The sequence below is a fragment of the Anolis carolinensis genome, chromosome 4, assembly GCF_035594765.1.
Source record: "Anolis carolinensis isolate JA03-04 chromosome 4, rAnoCar3.1.pri, whole genome shotgun sequence".
In the NCBI taxonomy this organism is placed as follows: Eukaryota; Metazoa; Chordata; class Lepidosauria; order Squamata; family Dactyloidae; genus Anolis; species Anolis carolinensis.
The window spans coordinates 106193536-106213856 of NC_085844.1; the positions used below are offsets into that span (position 1 = coordinate 106193536).

At 37.9% G+C, this 20321-nt stretch overlaps 1 protein-coding gene across 7 annotated transcripts in view; it reads right to left on the reverse strand.

Annotated features, from left to right (window-relative positions):
* Window positions 1-20321, reverse strand: part of cdh12 (cadherin 12) — an 868710-nt gene that overhangs the window by 257461 nt on the left and 590928 nt on the right. The window contains exon 5 of one of the 7 annotated variants that reach the window (XM_062977609.1): window positions 19708-19829. The exons of the other annotated variants lie outside the window; for them this stretch is intronic. The gene's annotated coding sequence lies outside the window, so the exon portion shown is untranslated. The remainder of the gene's footprint in view (window positions 1-19707; window positions 19830-20321) is intronic. 7 annotated transcript variants of the gene reach the window in all.

Below are 20321 nucleotides of genomic sequence, written 5' to 3' on the forward strand. Positions count from 1 at the left end.
TAGCTATCATTTCTCCTCTCAACCTTTTCTTTTTTTTTTTTTTTTGCAAGCTAAACATACCCAGCTCTTTAAACTGCCCCTCATAGGGTTTCATGGTCTCCAATTGTTTGATCATTTCAGTTGCCCTTGTCTGGACATGTTCCAGCTTGTCAATATCTCTCTTAAATTGTGGTGCCTAGAAATGGGTATAATATTACAGGTGAGGTCTAACCAAAACAGAATAGAGAGGCACCATGACTTCTCTTGATCTAGACATTATACTCCTTTTGATACAGCCAAAAATCCCATTGGCTTTTTTAGCTGCTGCATCACATTGTTGGCTCATGTTCAACTTATTATCTACTAAGACTCCAAGATCTTTTTCACATGTACAGTTGTTGAGCCAGATATCACCCATCCTGTATCTGCCTTAATGTAGTATCCTACATTTCTCCTTATTGAAATTCATTTTGTTAGTTTTGGTCCAGAGCTATCATGGGAAAAAGATGTTTCAACTGAAGCTTTCTGGCCATTCCTGGTTTCCACAACAAGCCACATTTTTCAAAATTTAATTATCACAGGGACAGAAAGTGAGGTGAAATCTTCTGAACAAGGGCACAGATAGCAAAGCAAACACCACATGAGTTTTAATCCTTACCAAATCATTCATATACCAAATCATGTAGTTTTCTTTTACCACTCGTTTACCACTGTTAGCCCATCAAGTTTCAGAACATTTCGTTCATGCACAGATTTTTGGGGGAATTTTCAAACTTTTTACAAACAACATTTAAAAAAAAAACTGCAAGAACTATCTCCTTGAATTTTCTATATGATGACAGGAGGTAACAGGGGATCATTCCCCCCCTCCCCCGACTTTCAGAAATATCCATATATCTACTTATTTTAGGGATTTTAAATAAAAAAAAAATTGACAAAAATGTTTTTAAAACTCCATAACAGTTATCTCATTGAATGTCTCTCATATTAACCAATAGAAACCAATATTAACCAATTAACTTTTTCACATAATCCTAGAGTTAGAGGGGACCCCAAAAGCTACCTAGTACACCCCCCTTCTTTCAGGCAGTAGGGCACCATCAAAACTCTACTGACAGATGGCCATCCAGCCACTAAACTAATTAATATGCTTTCCATATAGTATAGGGACCATCTATTTAGGGATTTCTGCCCAGCCCAGGCAGCGATGTACTTAATCTTTAAAATTACGTATTCAGGGTGCCTTAAATGGATTGGAAGCTTTGTTAAGTCTTAGATAAATCTATCCAAAAACACACATAAATTCATTATTTGCATTAATAGTTGAAGCTCATTCCCAGTGTGCCAACCACAGCAAAGTCTCCCGTGCTTTGCATATTGCATATGGAATTATATTCACAGGTGGGATCGTGGCAATAACAAATATTCCAAATTTGCATCAATTGTCTTGAGAATGAAATTACTGTGGCAGCCTTAATTGTATACCTTTTAAAAAGATTTCAGAGATTGCTAGCTCCATTTGAGAATTTGCTTTCACCACATTTCTGACATTTCTCCAAATGTTGATTCAGGTCCTCTTCAAAAGAGACTTTGAAGCATATTTGATGTTTCACCAAGAACAAATAATGACCATCAGAGTTTGGAAAAATTTTGAACAAGTCCTAGATCCCACAACAAGCATTAAGTAGATGCAATCGGTTTTTGAGTCCCAGAAAACCATTTGCTTTATGTTATCATTTATTGTTTCTATGTGCTATCACATTCACTCTTACTTATGATGATCCTATCATGGGATTTTATTGGTAAGATTTATTCAGAGGAGGTTCAATTACAACATCTCTCCCTGTGAGAGTGGGAGTTTAGTACTGATGGATTTCGCTGTATTACTTAGTAATCTCAAGTGAAATGTGGTTGTTTTGAAAACTGCTAATCTGTAAAATGTAGAAAACAGATCCAGGACAATCTGGATAAGTGCAAATTATTTTAAATAACAATCACAGTGCAAGGTGTTCAACAAAGTCTATTAATCAAAGTAGAAAATCTAAATAAAATGTATTCAGAATATTTTAAGATGAATTAGAATATTTCCAGTGAAACAAGATGTTTTGTCCATCCTTATTATTGATAGTACAGGCTTCATCAAATTTTGACTGTTGCCCTGGCAGAATAGCAAACAACTTAGGTCTTTTGTGGTTGATACAGTATGGATGTGCTATGCTAAATTATTCATTCCTGCAAGGAAGAACAAGCAATTTAATACATTTTCTCCTTGTTGCCAGACATCTTTGAAAACATTTTGTACTAAAATTATACATTTTTCAAAAAACCTTCACATGTTGAGAGTCTCCAGCAGTGTGTAGGGGAGATTACCTTTGGCCGCTCTGTGTAACATTGGGAGGATGGGAAAGCAGCCGTCACTCTGAAAGAGTGTAATCTTCCAGATAATTGACTGTCTCTTTCTCTCTCTCCCACTAGGGGTACCATTGAGGTTCCCCCGGAGCACCCAGGGAGTTTAAGTGGCTGAGGGGGAAAAGGAAAGGGCCTGAGGCTGTTTGGAATTGTGGAAGTTGAAGTCCAAAATACCTGGAGGGCTCAAGTTTGCCCATGCCTGGTCTATATTGAGGAAAGTCAGAATCTCCCTCTCTTCTGCTCACCAAGTTTCCCCATGCTTGCCTACTGCACACAGCAGAGGCGGGAGGGGGCAGTGTTGCAGTGTCAGTTGGCCGAGGTGCTTGTGAATTCTGCAGACTGCCCTACCCTCCTTGCTTGGAGTCCGACATGGGGGTAACCCTGGCCCCCTTTCTCAGGAGAACGTCACCTGCCTGTCCCCTGCTACTTTCCCCATGACCAAGGGAACCCTCCATTCTGAGGCGGCTCTGCTTGCCACCCTGTCCCCTTCTGCCTGCCTTTCCTTCCAAGCCCCTGGGATGGGACAGACGGGGCCCTCCAAGGCCAGCAGGGGCTGCCATCACCAGGGAGGCCTGGGAGTGCAGCCGGCAGCAGGCGTCTCGGCATGCCGTGCTGCCCTGGGACTGGCCTTCCTCCCGTAGGTGACCTTGGCGAAGCTGCGGGAGGTCCCCCCTCCTTCCTTCCTTCCTCACTGGCCACAAGGCTTGCTGGGTTGCTATGAGTTTTCCAGGCTGTATGGCCATGTTCCAGAAGCATTTTCTCCTGACGTTTCATCTACATCTATGGCAGGCATCCTCAGAGGTTTGTGTGGTCTGTTGGAAACTAAGCAAGTCCTTTCCACAATTTGTTGGTTTAATTATATGTTTCTTGTACTGATGTCAAGCTGTTGCTCTAGTGCTTTTCCCACTCTTTTGAAGATGTATGTAAATAATCTTCAATTTTCACCCCTTGGCTGAGACCTTTGATGTTAAAGATAATGTTTCATTATCTACAGAAGTTTTAGAGCTCTTCCTGCAAAACATCAATGCTCTTCAGGAAAGTTGAGAGTTGGAGCAAAGGCTGTAAGGAGGTTTTCCTTGAAAACAGTCCAGGTCCCATTGATCCTCCTGGATCTCTTTGCAAATGTTGGTCCCCTTGAACAGGGTAGTTTATTGAAATTGTTAGGTGGAATGGAAACAGGGAGTCTCTTGTTTAAGTCTTATTATTTCTCTGAGATTTCTTGAGAAATGTTTATATAGTAAAAAGTATTACACATATTTGTATAAGGTAAGGGTTTTCCTCTGATGTTAAGTCTAGTTGTGTCCGACTCTGGGGTTTCGAGCTCATCTCCATTTCTATGCTGAAGAGCTGGCGTTGTCCGTAGACACCTCCAAGAACATGTGACTGGCATGACTGCATGGAGCGCAATTTTGTGCACATCTCTACTCCACATCACTGAAGTGATTAAACATAAACAAATTTGACAGATCCCATTTCAAGTGTTTCTCCCTGCTTTCTCCCATTTTACCATGCATTGGGAGCTCACAAGACGCTTTCTAACTGACTCTAGTTTTCCCCATTTCCCTACACTCCAGAAGCACTTCACAGACAAAGCAGCTTGGGTGAGAGACAGAGGTCCCCTTGCATTGTATGATGGGATCTATGTTGCTTCATCTATGAACTATTTTATAAGTGTGTGGAAATGGGGGAGAACTTGCATGTGATGAAGTCCATAATAATTTTGAACATTGGAATATTGAGCATTGGACTATGGCTCTGGAGACCATGATTCATATCCCTACTTGACTAGGCAAACTCTAAGCAAGTCACACTTTTTCATCCTAAGAAATCTTCTTCTAAACAAGATGACCAAGGAAACCTCATGATAGATTTTCCTTAGGGTCTCCATAAGTTGGAAACAGCTTGAAGGTACAGAGCAACAAATAGATCGTACTAAGTGGCTTACTAAAGACACTTATTATCATGTTATATGTTATATGTATCCTTTGTAATAGATAGTAACAGACTTCTTTATTTTTGGTCCTATTCTGGGGGAAAGCTAAAATATGAACGAAATAAATAAATATTTTTTCTCCCAAACTAAATGCAAGCCACAGGTCTTACAGTACCAAATTATACTTTTATGGCTTTCTGTATATTCATTTGGCCCCAGCAGGCTGATATGGTGCTTTCTCCCATTGTGATATACCGGGATGTGAAAGGCCCCCCATCGTGGCACATAAAAGAACACAGAACTTGAAAGACATGTTGGTACACTCAAATATTGACCATGACACTCAAAGTATGAAAATTAGACCTAATTTGGTAGGAAATTTTCCTTGCCACCATTGTGCCATATGTCCCCAATACTAAGTTGTTTCAGAATCCTCATACTAGGATAGTTCATCAACTGCAACATTTTGCTACATGCACCACCAAAGGAGTCATTTACCTTATTACTTGTCCCTGTTCCTTGATGTATGTCAGCCAGACCAGTAGACAAATTAAACTCAGTGTAACAGAACACAAGAGTAAGATTAGGAATCGGACCATTGATTCAAGCCTGTATAAACATTTCAATGACATGAACTATAGTCCTGAATCATTCAGGGTTCTAGTCCTAGAGGTAGTTACTTCTTCCTCAAACACAGATTTATGCACCAAACTACAACGGGAAGCCTTCTGGATATTCACTCTTAAAACAGTTCACCCTAAGGGTCTCAATGATTCTATTTCATTTCAATGTTTTCTGTGAGCTTGGTGTATACCTTTGGTGAAGTTCAAATAGATTCTTTTTATGTAAAACTTCTTTCAAATGGCTGATACATAGCCACACCTATATCCATACTGGGCCCCTATATACAGTGAGTTCTACCTGCTTCTCCTGTGCTTGCCTAAGGAATCAAACCAGTAGCAGAGCACCTCTGTAGGAGAGTTGATGTAGGAGAGTTTATGTGAGTATCTCCTGTCTTCAATGCTTTTACTATACTTTGTAATTTGTATTTTTATCCTGTACAAATGTTTCTAGCCACTCGTATGTATTCCCTGTAGGTCCACTCCGTCATTGATAATGACACATTGAAATTATATACTTGAAGAACGAAATTGACTACTCTAGGTTCTCTGTACCTGCATAACCACCACCTGAGGAAGACTACATAGTCGAAACCGGTCGTGGATGGTGACTAACCTTGGACTTGTTTAAAACATTGGATTTCATAAAACGATTCACTTACTTGGACATTTAAATTTGGACTCACAATTAGTGACTTATACAGTCCTCCATGTGGAACATGAACTGGTGGGCATTGGACTCACAAACTCTGAATATAGAGTTTTACTTTCTATGAATGTATGTGTGTTGGTAACACATGGATTATATTTTGGTTTAATTACTGTTTTATAGTTTATATTATTGGATTACATTTCTAGTTATAGTGGCCTCTTGCCTGTGCATTTCAGGGAATCCTTTCTTTGTATTGCTTTCTCTCATCAACAGGGCATTTTAAATAGTGAGGGCAGTGTCACTGAATACTAGCAGTGTTCAAAGAATGAACCTACAAGTATTTTGAATGAAAGATGTATGGTATAACTGTAGGGTGATGTACATTTCCTGAATACATCTGATTACAGTACTAAACAAAAAAAAGAAAAAAAAGAAACTCAAATCATTAGCATTTGAGAAATGTAAGTCCACCAGCATGGATCAATATCTAAGATATGCCATGAACTAAGATAGACAACGTTTTAAGAAAGTTCACAACATAATGGAAACAGAAGGAAAGTATACTATCCATCAGTAGTGACATTACGGGCACCATCAAACAGATACCACTGACATCTATGAACTAGACTCTATATATCACAATTAAAAATGATGACTAGCTGGGGAAAAGTTGCATTTTAACCGAGACAAACTTTTGAAGCTAAAATGCAGGTAAAAAGTGTTATCACTGCAACAGAAATAGTATTTTGAGGAAAAGTCTTGTTGTATCACAATTAATGAGCAACAACTGCTTTTATCATCCCAGAAGGTCCAGTAAGTCATTCTCTAAGCTATTTATTCCTTCTTTGAAACATCACAGATATTTGGGAACTGGCTAAAGAACAAGGAAAGTCTGGGAAAAAATCAATTTACATTCTCCTGTGTAATAGTCTGATTATTTTTAGGTCATTGATCCCACCTTATTAAAATAAAATGGTAAAATCTATAGCTCTTCTCCCACTGTTGTGGTCAATTAAAGCAGTGAGCACATTAGCTATATTTAATTTTGAAGAGAAAATTGCTACCTGGGGTTGCATTATATTCTTGAGTTATCTAGGCATGGAACATATTCCTCTGCTAATTTTACAATAGCACAAGTTAACTTACATCAGGTATAATTTCATCCACATCCATGAAAACAGTAAGTATCACCAACTGGAATCTTTAAGATTTAGAGTAGACCCAATAGAAGAAACATCCCAAGATAGCTGTTCACATTGAATCCTCTGGTATGATAAAAGAAGGGGACTGAGACTAACATTACTGACTTCGGACCCTTTCACACTGGCCAAAATGTAATACAAGCCAGCATTCCAAATGCCGGTTCATCTCATTGGTGTGTGTGTATGTGGGAATTACCATATACTCACACGTGCTGATGACTGTTGGCATAGCTAGCCATGGCCAGTGTCAACCTCACCTTCCTATACCCCATTTTGTCCCAAAAATGAAGAAACAACCTGTTGACTGCTAAAGGAGGCTTCCTTGTAGCTCCATGCTGCTCAAAAATGACATGATAGAGCTTAAGAGACGGTGGGAGGAATTTCTTTTCAAAAGCTCCATCGCATTATTTCTGAGCACTATGGAGATCCAGGGAAACTTTCTGAATAGGTAAATATGACACTTCTTTGGTTTTGGGGTGAAACAGAGTGCAGGGGGCTGCCACTGCCAACCCACCTCCTTGGGCTGCCTTAGCCTGAGGAGAGTCTGATGAATGTGGACACTCCCATTTGGGATCACACATGGTGATCCCCAATAGACATTTCCACAGCCACATCATCATCAAAGGTCTGAACAGGTTTATCCTGGGTTACATCACATTAGGCTAGGGCATAGTTTGGATACTGCAGGCTAATGTAATTACTTTCACACATTATGTGGCAGCATAGATGGGCCCTCAAATACTCAACTATTTCAGGAAACTGCTAAACATTCCATGTGGCTTAAGGCACCTAGTGAATTTGTGATATGAGAATCAAACTCTGGTCATAGTCCAATCCTCATGCCATTACACCAAATGTCCCCAAACTAAGGCCTATAGGTGAGATGTGGCCCTCAAAAGTCATTTATCTGACTCACATCATAAATTTTAGACTTAGGGGTTCCCTAGGTCTGAATCAACTTGAAGGCATACAACCACAATAATCCTAATTAACTTTAAATATTGTCCAAGTTATGAACAAGATGGGTTCTGTAGAATTATACTTAAGCTGAATTTTTCAAGATATATATGGGATATACAAAATTACCATTAGTCCTCATAAGTTGGATCCTATTTGTTAAATTTGTACTTACAATGTGATATCTGACACGTGGGCATGGCCTGCACCAAAAACTTAAGAATTGAAACTTACCCAATACTTTTTCGTTTGAATTTTGTAAAGCTTGGAACGCTCCCAAAGTCAGTTTCATTTCCAGCTCAAGCAAAGCAAAGCCAAAAAGGCTGCAATTCCTCTTTAAATTAGTAGCCTCTCACCATTAGGAGAGGGAAGCAGCAGGGAAAGAGAGCCTGGGAAACCACAAAATTTTGGGAAATATAGCTTAGAAGGTGATGAGCCCTATGCCAGAGAATTCAAAAGACCATGTCCCTAACTACATTTCCCAGAGGGAGGGGGAGAGAGTTTTTGATAGCATAGGAAAGGGATAACAGCCCTATGGTGTTTGTGATGCAGTCTTTGCCCATGTTCAGAAGATTTCATCTCACTTTCTGTCTCTGTGATGATTGGATTTTGAAAAAAAAAGTGGAAACAAGGATTGGTGATAAAGCTTCAATTGAGATACCTTTTCCCCATCATAACTCTTTCAGGAATGAATTTCTTTTCTTAGGGATAGATTTATCTTACTTCCTGTTGTCTCATCCCAATTCTTAACTATTAGTCATTTGTAAGTCAGTTGTCTGTAACTTGGGAACTGCCTGTATTGTTCTTTCATGGGATTTTTTTTTCATAGAATATGTGCAGTGTTCATAGGAATTCATTCATGCTTTTTCAAACTACTGTAAAATCTGCCCTCTTAATAATTTGAGGGACTGTGAACCAGCCTTCTGCTTAAAAAGTTAGAGGACTATTCATCATATTCACAGTATTTTTAGGAGTGTTTAATAAATCTGCCTCACTATTGGCTGTCAGATTTACTAAACACTACTGAAATTGCTAGCATGTGCATGAGCACATAATTTGTGTATGTGAGAAGAGACTTTCTAGTGCCCACTTCAATGTTTTAGCAGTGCCAAGATAACACATTTGCATTTACTCAGATCTATTTTTAACCACTATTAACTTGTTTCTGGGAGAGAGAGAAATACTTTTCATACAACTGATAGCTCCTAGAGAGGATGTGAAATGAAACAAATAAGATCCATACATTCCTATACAACCAATCAAAAAAAGTAAAACACTAACAAATCAACAAAGCCAAAGCAATCCACACAGAGAGTCTCCTAACCACAACTCCCACTGTGCCACAGCTCCAAGGACATATATGCACTCTCAAAAAAAGACAACTTAGAACTAGTTCCTGCTCCTGTTGCCGCTGTTCCACCCCCTTCCTCTCCACTTCCAACATTAAAACTTTTTGTCACAGTTACTTTCTCCTTTATCTTTGGAATAATAAAAAAATTGACAAGAAATAGATCATCTTACTTGAAACGTAGTACTGAGGAGAGCTATATGGATAACACAGACTGCCAAAATATGAATAAATGGATCCAAGAGCAAATTAACTCTATCAAGAAAGCACAATGGCTAACATGAGGTTATCATGCTGCCAACACATTGCAATATTACATCACACATTGGGGAAAAACAATCATGTTTGATAAGGGCTGTAGGGGAAGAAAGGATAACCACATTGCAGATTCCCTTAAAAATGCCATGACCCTGAATCTTTAGGACTCAAGCAGGGCTCTTGGTGACCAAATCTTTTGTCAGGCTCAGCTTGATGAAAAACAATTAGAACAAATTTGGAGCAAGACCTATGATAATGAACACAAGTATGCTGATGTGCTTGATGAGGAGCACATGAAAAGATCTAATGTTTAAAATAGAATTGTGAATTAATTGAAAAGCATTCTACATTATTTTTTTCTGTGTGAAAAAGCAATGTTTTCTGCATAGGAGTTAATATCCCTACATAATTTTCCATGCAGAAAACAATTTCTGTGCAGGGGAACCATGTGAGAATTTTGCACAGAATAAGTTCTGAACTTCAAAAATTCTCATCAGTCTAACATTCTTCTTGTCAAGATTACTCACCACTCAAATTTTTTAAAAATAGATTTCTGAATATTCTTTTCATATCTAAGATTGATAGTTGTCAAATAGATAGTCAATGAAAATTAGTGGAGAGTTACATCCCTATTGTTAATTATGTGTGAGGGGGTGGAGGTGGGGGGAGAAGTAGCATTGAGACCAGGGATGAGAATTGTCTGCTACATTCTTCCTGCCAAGACTATCGAGACACATGCAGGGGGTTTAACTATAAAATAGTTAAGATGGTCTTCCACCTTGCAGTTTCCTAATAACACCAAGCTCCACAGACAACATACACAAGGCCAAAATATATAGAGAACAATAATGGTTCAAAACATATAATATTGTCACGCTCAAGGCAGCGGAGCACCAAGAACCATACACGGAGGCCAATAACTATCTAATATCTTTATTAAGGAAATATATAAGAATGATAAAAACAAGTAGAAAAGATAGTCCAGAAGCAGACCTTTCAAATGAGGTCAAATATAGTCCAGAAATAGTTTGTCCAATAAATGATATTAGAGTCCAATGATAAAATCCAATAAACCGAAACACACACTATTGCCAAGCAATAGTGTGGGGAATTGTCCAGGGTCTTTCAAGGTCCAAGGTAAAACCACAAGAAGGCTGGAAACAAAGCTTGAATCTAGGATCAAGGTCCGTGACTAGGAACGAGGCAAGGCAATTCTTGTATACTTGAATAGGCAAGGCAAGGAAACTGGATTTGCAGACTTAGCGAAGTCCACACTAGGCTGGGAACACGAAATCACTCCTGAAGCTGATCTGTTGTCTCTGCACGGAATCAACCGTGCCAGGCACCTTTAACTGGGTCTCGTTTTCCCGCCAAACAGGTGTCCAGCGCTCTCTTTCCCTAGAGAACAGGAAACGAAACCCAACTTTCCAGATGTGAGACTCCCTGGATTTTCCCAGGGGAAACATGGCTAATCAGTGTCTTGTTTGGCTGCAATTCTCAAACTCCTGCGAACCCGCTCTTTCACTCCCCTGTCTGCAGCAAAGGATTGTCTCCTAGCGAAGGGAGGTGAGAGCTGCTCAAGGTCTGTTTTAATGGGTTCTTGGGCAAGAACATCAACATCAGGCATCTGGAAGGATTCCGGCTGTTGTTGATCCGGAGAAAACCCCATGTTTTCATCCTCATCTGCCACAGTGACACTAGGAGCGGGACTACAAGGCCCATGAGGCATCACAAATATACACAATATGTATATTAGAGCACCATATACATTCACGTAAACTAAATCAATGCTAAGTCCTCTGAAATCATATGGGATTAACAACGAAAAAATATCTTTCTAAATATATTAAACCAAACAAATAGATATAAGTCTCTGCAGTCCTGGAAGAATTTTCTATGGACTTCAATTGGATTAAACACGGATTAGAGCCAATCAGACTCAGTCTCTCTGCAGTCCTGGAAGGATTTCCTCTGGACTCCAACTGAGTTAAACACAGGATTAGAATATAACAGTCTAGGTCATCAACCAAATGTGGTAAAAGTCTTATAGGTATCCCAACTCCTGTGCTAATGGTGTCAAAGATGTAAGGTATCTCCAAAGATGCAGTATAACAGAAGTAAATTCAAAAACAAGGGAATCAGATTCGATATTAATGTAGATCCTGAGTAGCTGGTTGTTGTCTGGAATAGGTTCCGTCATGGAAAATAGAGGTAATATAGTCATTTGCAACTGGTTTTCCTGGGTATCTCCCCAGTTTTGGAAACCCTTCTTCTGGTAAGTGACAATATATTTCTAAATTCTTTTTGTTATGATGATACATGTTGGAGGCTCTGCTTCAGGTATTCTTTGTGGAGATAAAAATAAAAGGAAAACTATCTAATATTGTGCTCTTCGTGAGATATAATAGACCTTGTAAAAATAGACATGTTGGAACACCCCAAAGTATGCAATATGTTAAGTCAAATACATCCAACCCCATTTTACCAGGTATATGTGAAACAATATCTACTCACATGTCCACAATATTAGTGTACTGTTGTTGATCTTGTGTTGTGAGCAGCCGTTCATGGTCTAATGATGATTTAAATACCTTAATCTGATTACAGGAAGCAGGTGAGGTCCAATTTGTCGTGAAGACCATGAGGGGTAATGGAGGAGGAGTTCTTTTGAAATCTGTGTTGCTAGTCACATGTAATTTCTCTAAAGCAAAAAATGTAAAGCTATTGTAAGGGTGAGATTTCTCACTGAAGTGTGTGTATAAAGTGGAATTCATACTGCCTCTTCTGATTTTAGAATGATGTTCTTGTATTCTGATTCTCAAGGATCTGGTGGTCATGCCAATATATAATAGATTTCAGGGGCATAGGATCACATATATGATGTTTTCAGATGAACATGTCATGTAGTTCTTCAAATTAATCCTGATGTTTAGTGATGGGTGTAAGAATTGCTTAATGGTGCAAGTTTGAAAACAAACATCACAATGTCCACACCTAAAACTTCCTATAATGGAACTCCTAAACTCTGAGTTAGGTGTTTTGAAATCAGAGTGGATAAGAATATCTTTTAAGTTCTTGGATCTTTTATGTGCTATAATCGGTGTCTCCTGACATCCTGGGATATCCTGTATGAGATGCCTATGTTTATCGATGATTCTGCATATGTGTGTGTGTGTGGGGGGGGCTGTGAGGTGAGTGTAAGTGGGCAAATAATCTTGTTTTGTTGCTTTTTGGGCTGATATTTTAATAAAGAACTCCTATCGATCTGTTGAGATTTCTGAAGAGCCAGTTTGAGTATGTTAACTGGATAACCTCTAGCCTTAAGCCTATTGTTAAGGGAATGAGCTGCTGAGAGATAATGATCTTGTCTGCTATTGTTTCTCTTAATCCTAAGTAATTGAGAGTATGGCAGGTTGAATTTCAGTGAATATTGGTGAAAGCTCTTAAAGTGAAGAATAGAGTTTTTGTCATTCGGTTTGGAGTAATTTGTCACATATAAGCCCCTTTCATCTTGGTGTACTGATATGTCTAGAAAATTAATATCGGTCAATTTAATGGTTTTGGTAAATTTGATATTAGGGTGGATGGTGTTGATCCAATGGCTAAATTGTTCAGCCATATAGCTAGTTGTAAAAATCTGTAATATATCATATTTATTAAGTATGTGGGTTTTTTTTCTTGGTTGTAAATGTAGTCAGTTTCTAGCTGTGAAATGAAAAGATTAGCCACTGAAGGCTAATGGCTACACCCCAAATCTGTAAATAAAATTGAGCATCAAATCTGAAATAGTTATTTTCTAAAACTATATAAAATAAATCCATGAGGAAGTGTGTCAGTGGTGTTTGAGATTATCTGGAGTTGAAAAGATCTTCAATAATGGTTCTTATTTCATTTAAAGGAATATTGGTATATAGAGAAGCAATGTCTAGGGGCATTAAAGTAGAATGTCTTGGGATGTGTAGGGATTCTATGATGTTTATGAAGTGAGTTGTATCTTTGATATATGATTTAGTTTTCAAAACAAAGGGTTGAAGGAAATGATCCAAATGTTTAGCCAGTGGTTCTAAAATAGATGATGTACCTGATACAATGGGTCAGCCTGGGGGGGGGGGGCATAATGCCATTATGAATCTTGGACAGAATGTAAAAAACAGGAATTCTAGGAAATTGTTTTTGTAAAAAATCAAATGTTTGTACTGTGATATAGTTCATTGCTAGTCCCTCCGCACACACTATTTTGATCAATGATCTAATTTTACTGGTGGGGTCTGATGGTATTGGTTTATAGAAAGAACACTCTGTCAAGTGTTTATTGACTTCAATAATGTAATCTGACATATTCAATAACACTATAGCCCCTCCTTTGTCTGCGGGTTTCCAAATATAGTCAGGCATCGTGGATAATTTGTTAAGAATATTTAATTCTGATCTAGACATGATCGAGTGTTGTATGGTGTTTACCTTAGAAAGTTTATCAATGTCTCTAGTGACCACCTTTTCAAAGTCTTTGATCATTATATGGGTCTGCACTGCCAGATAATCTGGGATATGCAGATTATCTGGGATCAGATCCTAGGATATAGGGCAGTGTAGAAGGGGCCCAAGCTCAACTTCTGACAGATCAGAGAATCCTAGAGAGGTGTTCCCTTGGGTTAAAAAATAGTGAAAGCTTATTCACTGTTATCCCCATTAGCATTGGTCTTGCAACTAAGTATAGAGGGGTGAGTGTACATGAACAGTCTTAAATCTAGGTTCCCTTTTCTAAAGAAAAAGGCCTCAAATATCACAGCAGTTCTCTGAAAGAGGGAGTAATCAATGAAGACAAACCTGGCATATACTATTTAAAAACAGTGCATTTAAAACTCTTAGCTGCCATGGTAAGTAAGTAAATACACAGAACAAGTATTTTCACTAATTAACACAGTGAACTTTTCACTGTAGCCATTTCATCTAATCTGTTGCTTACCGTGCTGAGTGTGTTCAAAACATGTTTTTTTAACTAGGCAAATGCAACAGAATGCTTTTTAATTTACTACTAATGTTGATTTAAAAGTGGGCAAGCAATCCCAGTGTACACACAAGTGCAATTTGCAAAAATTGGCTTACAGGAAGCCTACAGGAAGGACTTAACACAGAACCAGACATGGCTGCAAATTGCCTTCACAATAAGGAGTGTCTGATGTACTATCAAGAGCAGGCTGTACATTCCATCAGCTTAAATACTCCTGAGATAATAAAAAAAAAGGAAATATGAGTCGAGGGTTTTGATAAATAGAACATTTCTCTTTCAAGAAGCAAATGGAAATGCATCATAAATAATTCCTGAAAACACCAATTCTCTTCATTTCTTTAGTTGTGATCACTTCATTACTTTCTTTCAAATGGGAAGTTTTGGAAAATAGATCTAATCCCCATGACATCTTATGTAAGCAATGACCTTTCATTGTTTCTTTCCTCATAAAATATCTAGAAAAGATACCCAGATCTCTTAGTACATTAACAATCAGGAATATCTTTCTTTTACTTTTTTCAGAGGCATTTTTGCTATGCTTCTGGACTTTGGGATACATATCTGGTATAGCCTCAGTCCTCTTGTAAACAGCTGTATAAAAACAAGATTATCAGTTTGAACTGGATTATATGGCAGTGTAGACTCAGATAATCCAGTTCAAAGCAGATAAAGTGGGTTATCTACCTTGATATTCTAGATTATATGGCAGTGTAGAAGGGCCCTCAGACCCAAAGAGATCACCAGAAGTCACAGTTCCTGCTCACTACCTTTTTTCCAACAGACGTCTCCTGTCAAGTAAGGCTTCCTTTCTAAATGATTTCACATGTAAAACCCAAATCACATTTTCTCAGACAAATTAGAAACTGGGATGAATAAAAACTGGCAATTTCATAGATCCCTCGCAGGAGATACCTACAGTTGATGTCTAAAGCTCTTTGCATATTAATGCTATCTCGTAGAATTGTATGTAAAGTAGACTTGGGTGACAAAGAATAATAGTGCAGGTACAAAAATACATTTCATGCAGGTAAAAAAATACGTTTCTAGGCTCCTTGACGGAGCTTCACAGCACTTATAAATGTAACTAGATGGCTGTCATGGGCCTTGATAGTTCTGTCACTTAATCTATTAATAAGACAAACTATTTTTGACCCAACCTCTTCAAATCCATTTCCTTTCATCTCATCTCATTTAATAGGAAAATTGAAGCCTATTACATGTCTAAGTAAGTATCCTGTATATCACTCATGTGGTTCTTAAAGCAGATCTTTCAAGGCTGACAGGCCATATTTGTTAACTGCATATGCCAAATGGATGTGCTAACTCTGTGGAGATGTGAACAAAAGCACTAATGCTTTGATATAGCCAAGAAAAAACAGCAACAGTGTTACAATCTAAAACAACTATTTGCATAATGGAGAAGAATTTGAGCAGCATGCTCAAATATCTACACTCAATCTCAATTCATTTACAAACACACATAGATAAATAATTATCAAATGTCTGTGTAGATACATTATTTCTGATAAACATATATTCCAATGTTATTGAAAGTGTTCAATTTAAATGGTACAGGGACAGTCCAACCAACCTGACTCTCCATTTCCAAAACTTTTACAAAATGTCCCACATAATTGAGAAACATAAGCAGGAATTGTCAGAGTATTTGCAGGGCAGCAGTAGTTGGATGGAATCAGTGGAACGCAGAATGAAGAGACATCAGAGACGATGGTAGAACTATATACAAGTTTTACTGACTTCAGCAATAATCAAGACAAACAGACTTGCAGACAATGGACGAACACAGGACTTGACTCTCACTCTAGGCAGACAGAACTCGACTCAACTCAACCAGATGCAATTAGTAATGCACAAACACTTGTGTCTGGACACTCCCTGGTTCCAGCCACACATCAAGGTCATCACAGCTTCTTAGCAATTAACTCTTTCCAGACTATAGTACACTCTGGATGATGCAATCAGTATGCAATACAGGCAAGACACAAATTTAATTTAAACACTACCAATACACAAATCCCACATTAAGAGGAATAAGATACGTATCCTATTATTTATTATTTCTGCACATCAGTGATTAATACACATTAGAAATTTGATATCCACAAGTCACTGGTATGCACAAGTCAATGTTCTAACACAGTTCTTAAATAAACAAGCATTAAAAAGTCATGCTTGGGGAAAATATTTAGAAATAACTGGAAAATTAATGAACTTTTGACTGAAGTTACAAGAAAAGATAATCTTAAACAAAAGGAACATTTTTTTAGTCAGTATAAACTATTTGACAATGGAATGAAAAACTCAAAAATGTGGATTTTCCTCCACTAGAATCCTTACAACAAATTTGATAGCCAACTATCAGAGATGTTTTAACTGCCTATTACTGCATTGTCTGGATGAAAGAGTATAGCTGTGAGAGTTAGGAAAATGTGTACATTCTCCCCATACATAAGAATTCCAATGAAATGTTCTTCAGTTCTTAAATTTCAAGCACTTTGGTTCACAAAAGTTCAGTTGATTATTTAAAAATAGAGTCTACAAATCTAAAGAAAAGGGACAAGAAATGTCGCCAAAGGAATAGTTGCCAACAGGAATTATTAAGAATTATTTTCATGGCTGCTTGTTGTAATGTTTAAAATTTGGAGAGTGCAGTAAAATTTTATTTGGGAAGGCAGAATTATTTTAAGCATGTTTATGTCTGTTTGTGGGCAGGTGGTCCTCATTTCTGAGTCCCTAAGCGCAACTCTGCTAAAGAGTTGGGACTATATGACTCTTGGAGTTCTATCTGAATCTGCAATTCCTTAATTTTGTGAACAAGTGTCTTCATATTCAGATATGTGGCTTGTAAGGGACACGTGCACACTTATTCAACACTGCAGGAAAGGAACTTTCAAATATGTTCAGAAATATTGTTTTCTTTCCTCAGTTTAAACCAAGTATTTAAAATAGACACCTCTGATAATATATACTGATATCATCATGCATGTGATACATGTGTATGGGAATGTTATGGAGAGGAAGAAGGTATTCATTAGTAGGATTGGATAATAAAAGGAGTAGAACTGTAACAAAGTTGAACTTGTTCCAGGGAAGCATTTCTGTAAGAAAAGTGAAAGTGTGGATTTGTATAAATACACATTCTCTAAATTAGATTTTTTTTACAATAGGCTCAGTACATGATTTCTAAAAAGGGTGTCTGGCCAGGGCACTAATCTAGGTGGGAAATACATAAAATTTTGTAGCATTCACCTCATAAAGTGTGAGATAACAAGTAGGCAATATCTTTTATGTGAATAGCTTCACAAAGCTGTTCTTCCAGGAAAAGAAATAACAACAAAAAATAGATTTGTAGTTTAAACCACTGCAGAGTTAATGCCAGTTAACAAAAATGGTTACCAGGATTGTAGTCTGTGCTTAGTCATAAATGCCACCAACCCAAGAGCAGGTTGGAGGGGCTGAATGTAATAACAAGCTAATAAAAGGGGAAGTGGAGGTCACTCTCACTATGTGTGTACTGTATGATTTTATTTTATTCACAAACTTTCCTTATTTGCATTTGGCATGTGCTTCTGAATTTTGGTTACGTGCCAAAGCTGGGAGTGACAACAGTGAATTAAATCTAATAGTACATCTTTCTTCCTTTTTTTACAAATCTTGAGAGACAACTTTGGAACCACTGTCAAATGAAGAAATCCACTCTAACGCAGTGTCATCTGTATACTTTTACATCAGTCAGAGTCAGCACAGTGATGGGCTATAGCAGCAAGAGTTGGATTCTGTAGTCCAAAACAGCTCCAGGGCACCACATCAGGGAAGACTGATTTCTGACATGGCTTTCATAAGAACGTATTATGTTTGCACACACACCCGTCTGTACACACATACATCAGATTTTGGGTGAGAAGTGTTGGAATGAGAAGATGAAGACGCAGGAGCACATGTGCAAGTATCCTTTTTCAATCTTTTAAACATAATTTTTAAAAATAAATAAAGCTGACAGCATATTATGTTGTTGACGTCTTTATGTGAGAATATTTTATGTAAAGCCAATACTGAGATCCACCCTGCAGCTGATGCAATGTAATAAAGAAAATTGGTTTGAGTTATTTAGCCATGCTAGCGTACTTAAAAAATATTGCAATATATATATATATTATGGAGTAAGGGCTGATAGGAAAACAATTGGATTGCAAAGCCAAACACTTTAGTATGCTGATGATATTCAAAAAATAACAATTAAAATGTAAACATTACAACAATTTCTGTGAGTTATGAAGGTATTAAAATGAGATATTCCTGAAGCTGGTTGCAACAGAGATAATATTTTACTCAGTGCTGAAATTTATGTGTGATGCCTGTAGCTTTGCATCACAAACAAATGCCTTAGTGACCAGCAAGCTTAATCACGGGCAAACAATAGACTTCCATTATATTATCTTTAAAGATAGACACATGCTTAATATTCAGCTCATTTTTATTCCATTACTTTAAAATAAAATATTAGTTTACATAGGACCAAGACAATCATTTACTAGGGCTCCTGATTTGCAGAAAAACAAACACCATGATGCACAGCCATACACTTCAGATTGCTATGTCATTCTAAAATGGCAAACCCATATCTGTGTACATGAAGCCACAACACTGAGGACGTTTAATCAGATTTTATTTTATGTACCTGGAGGAAGCAAGTTCATGTCTCCTTCATCACCATATGAATAGGTTTTTTAGCTTGTCAATATGTACAAAGTTGTCATAAATAACCATAGCTTGACTTGGAAAATTATCTAATAGAACCAGATAATCTGTCCCTCTTGCTTTAAATGACCAGCAATGGTTCTCCAGTATCTCAGCAAGTGTCTTTTATAGTTCTATTGATAGATTCAGGGACCAAAACAGAGACTTTCTGCATTTATGGGATGCACTCCATGCTCAAATAAAGTATCTACTAGCATACTCACCAACCACCAGCAGCCAGCAGGCACTGTCATAACTAATATTTTGCATTTGCAGATATTCAGTTTGTGTAAATGAGTTCTGATGTTCTTTTTCTTCTTCTCTCCTCTCTCGTGCATGTTGCTTACTACAATCTGCAAGCTGCCTCAATGTACAAAATTTTGCATTCATTAGCAAAACAGCCTTTATGGTAGAAATCAATGATTCATTGACAAAATAACTGTATATATATCTTCCCAGAAGGTGTCCCAATGGGTTCAGTGGTATGTCTGTATTTATAGTCTATTATTGCTTAAGTAGGGGATGATGCAGTTATTATGTGCCAAAAAAAAAAAAAAACTCACTGAGACAGAACCCTTACCTAGGCTGGCCTTCCAGTTCCAACCCTGGGGCTCCTGTCACTCAACTTGTACTTTTGTCCTTAAAATCCCTCTTTGGATATGGTAATCAGGCTTCAAGATGATTGCTATTCTCGACAACTGTCTGTGTAGATCAATCAGACACAGCCATAGAAAATAAAAAATAAAGATTTATTAACAATTTGTTTAATACTTAGGTTAAATACAAACTCCCTAGTCTCTTTTTTCATTCATAGCTTCCAAATCAATATTCATCTCTCCCTTCCCACACCTCTCTCTGGGCTTGACTACTCCATGCCTATATCCCAGTCTCAACCAGAAGTATATCCTGGGGTGAAACAAGTAATTTTACTCCACAGTAGGAGATGTTAGGAAATGCTTTGGAGATTCCCCCCAAACTTTGGAGCAGTCCCACAACTCAAATATGAAACCGCCCACTGTTCACAAGGGCAGACACTAGGCTTGTGTATGGATTCGGTTTGGTCAGTTCCCTTTGGCCAATCTGGCTTTTTTGGCTTGTTTGGCTGGTTGTAATGGCAAGGGCTCAGTTGCCATGTTTTTTTCTGCTGAAATGGTCCACACAGCAGCCGATCACAGCTCCTCCTCCCCTATTTGG